The sequence below is a fragment of the Setaria italica genome, chromosome VIII (genome assembly GCF_000263155.2).
Source record: "Setaria italica strain Yugu1 chromosome VIII, Setaria_italica_v2.0, whole genome shotgun sequence".
Taxonomy (NCBI): Eukaryota; Viridiplantae; Streptophyta; class Magnoliopsida; order Poales; family Poaceae; genus Setaria; species Setaria italica.
The window spans coordinates 909,469-913,544 of record NC_028457.1 but is presented as its reverse complement, the minus strand read 5'-3'; positions in this window follow the sequence as shown (position 1 = coordinate 913,544).

The following is a 4,076-nucleotide window of genomic DNA, read 5'->3' as shown; positions in this document are numbered from 1 at the left end:
GCACTGGTTATTATAGTTTGGTGACTCAGCAGTTTCATAGTGGTAATGTTTTTTTTGAACGAAATAATGGTAATGTTTATAACTCCATGGAAGAATAGCAATTCATCAACGATTGCTGGACCCAAGGCTAGAATCAACCTTCTTTCAGTTTATTTTAACCTCGGTGCCTCATGAATTCTGCACTTCCAGGTTTTGTGATATTACATAGTTCATCCAATTGTATTTTATTTTCCTCTTGTCCAAAGTACTGGATAATGTTCCTTGCTACATGTTTGCACTTTGGAATAGCACTAGAGCTGTGATCTTACTGGCAGTCCATCATCAGTTTGCTCTGTGGAATCGAGCTCAAAGCAGTCGGCTTCAATAAATGTTTCGTATGTGATTGGCTTTTCCATACTCAATTGTGTATTCCATTTTCTTCACTCTAACGGTCAGATTATATTCTCTCTTGGGACCCTCTGGATGTGGTTGGTCTATACAGATAGGTTCATCTCCATATTCGTATGAAATTTTGGCATGCACTGATTGGAGTGCAGATGGGAATATCCCCCAACCGGCCACAGAGAAGATAAAAGGATGAAAAGAGAGATGGAGAGGTTCCTTTGGTCAAAAGAGGAGCTCTTTTGAGAGGTGGAGGATATCCACTCCTGTAGAATCCCCTTATGTAAAGGAAAGCATTTATGTTTGTGTGATCGTGATTAAATATCATCCATATTCTTATCAACTATTTACACAATACAAAAAATTTCTCTGGTGCCCCTAGTTCTTGCAGATATTCTCTCCAAGTTGGATGTTAACACATCTGTTGGATTCTTGCAGGCAAGTGCAATATTGTTTTGTATATAGTCGAAGCAATCAATATTCCTTCACTCAGAAAAGAATCAATCGGCGAGTTTATTGAAAAATACATATATTGGAAGGTAATTGGGAGTACCATTCCATTTCCATACATATATTCAAAGGTTATTCAGAGAAAATTTTTGCTGCCACACGTTTTTTTTGTTGTGTTGAGATAACTGCTAATCTTTGAGTCCGACGAATGTGTGGTTGCCACGTGGTTGTCAACTGTCATGACAATGCTACAGTGAAAGAGCTAAAAGGACCTTTTTGTCATGTAGGTAGCATAAAGGTGTATCTGTACCATCAATTTTAGTTCTAGTTTCTGCGTAGATTGTATTGTTTCTTATAAATACATTCCTACAATCTGAACTGTGTTGAAGTAGCTAGTGCATTAGGCTTAAAAGCTTCGCTATTTTTCTTGAGATGAACTCAAGACATTTTTCGTCCACATGTTTCTTGTACGAGTAGGTGCATGGTGTCCGAGAATGCTGGTTGCATGCACTGCTATCTGCAGATCAGGCCGTTGTGTGTGTGGCTTTGGATGGAGCTCTCGTGAGAGTAACTTTTGTGCTTTCTCATGTTGGGAAGAATCTTTCATCTTTGTTGTCAACTCCATGGTTACGTAAGTTTTTTTTTTTCTTATCTGTTCGTGCGTCGCACTGGACGTTTTTTATCTGTTGTTCTGCACTCCCAGGAAAAATTCCCCAATTCCCGAAAGGTCAGGATCATTTTTTGTCTGTTTTTTTTTTGTTACTACAGGTCTCTCTTGGTGAAATGTGATTACTCTCTTAGCCTTGAGCGTGGAAGAAAATGTAGTATTTAATTTAGAGCTTTGGGGTTCCCATATCTTGATAGTTGATATGAGTTGCAAGAAGGTGCAAAACAATGGCCTCGTGGTTACGGCACATCGACAATTAAAAAGAAAAAGGAAAAAAAACTATGCATCGACGTCAATGATGCTATACGTGCTGTGGAATCCACGCTAAGCAGCATGTTAATGAAACACGTTACACGTGCCTAGTTACGTTACACGTGCCTAGTTGTTGAAAAAAATAAAAGCATATAATTAAGTTTGTGTCTCTAGGGAGGGGTCAAAATTGAGAATTTTCCTTTACCTCTGTATATGCCAGCCAGAGGAAGCGGGAACGCGGCGGCCTCCATCCTCACGACGCCGGCTACGCAAGGCCCTCCGACCAAGTGGATGGCTGGCCAACTAGCCGTTGAACTCTACGGTGCGCGCCTCCAAAAAAGGTGAAGTTCTTGCCGTACTCAAGCTAGGACTCTACCAGACGGATGGAGCGGCGTCGGGGCAACCTAGCCCTCAACCCACATTCGTATTCAGAGGATCCTCGATGCTCAATACTTCGCAGCGATCCGAGACATCTTCCCAACGGCCTAGGCCTTATCTGACGCGGACCTGATGGCAGCGGCGGTTTAGGCAGGAGGGCGATCAGCGTCTGCTGACCCCTGGGATGGCCGGTAGAGAGCTGTCTAAGCTCTGTTTCATTGGTTGTACAGTTACTTAACTACGAAGTAACCTTGAACCCGTGTGCGTGTGCCCGGGAAGTTCACGTTGTAATATGTAATTCTTTTCATCTTCTTAATACAAAGATACGCAGCTCTCCTGCGTATTCTCTCGAAAAAATATTCTGTTGAAAAGTTTCTTTTTTTTTAGATTTTGAAAAGTTTCTTTTGAATCGAAGTCCGAATTGTCCAAACCAGTTTTCGGAACTTGGACCTGACGCACCGAAGACACCCACCACGACCCCTGAGGAAACCAAATTACTGCACAGTCAGCTGCTAGCCTATCTATCTGGAAAACAAATTATATGGGCCGATAGAACTCATAGCCAGCACGCCAGGCCGTCCCATTTGGGTGGGCCTCAAAGGTTATAAACTATTAAACGGGCTTATGCTACAGGTAATCTACTAAACTGCTACTCCCTCCGTTTCGAAGTTCGTTTTGATTTTTTAAAATTCATAGATATTTATAAACTGCTACTAGATATGCATAATAATATTTATAAACCTTGAAAAAAAATATAATTGGAGGAAGTACGTGTCCGACCCTTCAATTGAACAGTTTTCTATAATTGTCGTGGGGATGGACATCTAATTTTTGCTTCTCGAAACGAGGGCCGGCCTACTTTTGCTAAATTCTGTTCGGCTTACTTTTGAATTTTGGACGGCGCCTGGCCGCACTCAGTTTGCGACGAACGAAACATTCGTCAGACCTGAGGCGGCGTGCGGCAGCAAAAATGAACTGCGTCGCTGAGGCGTGGCTACAACGCGCCTAAGCTCCGGCGCTAAGCAAACGCCTGCCGCTATTTGCCGCAGTTGTGGCATGCAAGGTGTGGTGTGGTTTGGTAATCAACCAAACATGCCCTGAATTCAAAGAGTTCAAAGTTTTGTTTTTTTGAAAGAAGAAAGAGTTCAAAGTTGGATCCCGAAACAATGACACACTCTATGGTTCAATACTTGGATATCAAGTACAGACTCTCCAAAATAAAAGCTAAAATCAGAACATGCACACCTGGTGGGAAGAAAAAGAAAACAAGGGAAGCTCAACACAAGGACAAACAGGATCTTTACGCTTTCCGAAAGAACAATTTCGGAAGAACAAGGATCAGTTTGGTCGGACTTCAAAGGCTCCAGCTCCTCCAACTGATACGGTACTGTAGCGTTAGAGGAGATATAGCTTCACCAGCTCCTCCTTTGGCTGTGAGACGGAAGGAGAGTAGAGAGAAAGTCGGCTCCAGCTGGTCTGACAAAATACTGTAGCAACAGTGCTTTTCCTCCATGCTTTCGCCACATCTTTTCTCTTTCTTTTCCCTGGCTTTTCCATGCTAGCTCCACATCTCTCTCTACTCGAAACCGCAAAGCAACGCGATCGAGCCCCAGCCAGAAAAACAAAGGTGCTTTCTAATATCTTCTTTTATCATCAATTATACACGTATACACCTTTTAAAAAAGGTACCGTACTACCAACGTTTTTTTTATACGTGTACTGCAGCTGAAGGAATGAACACCGTGCAAGCAAGGCTGGCGCATCAGTTCATGGTCAGCCCAATTAGGTGCGTGTTCCTCTAGATCTACACCTTCTAGATAAGAACAGTACGCTGCAGTATTGTATTTTATTTTTCCATGGATTCTTGCAAATGCTCGTGGCCGGCCGAGAGATTACCACAGTTTGGACCTTGGAGGCTTGCTCGCGCACTTCGAGGCTCTGGCAAAGT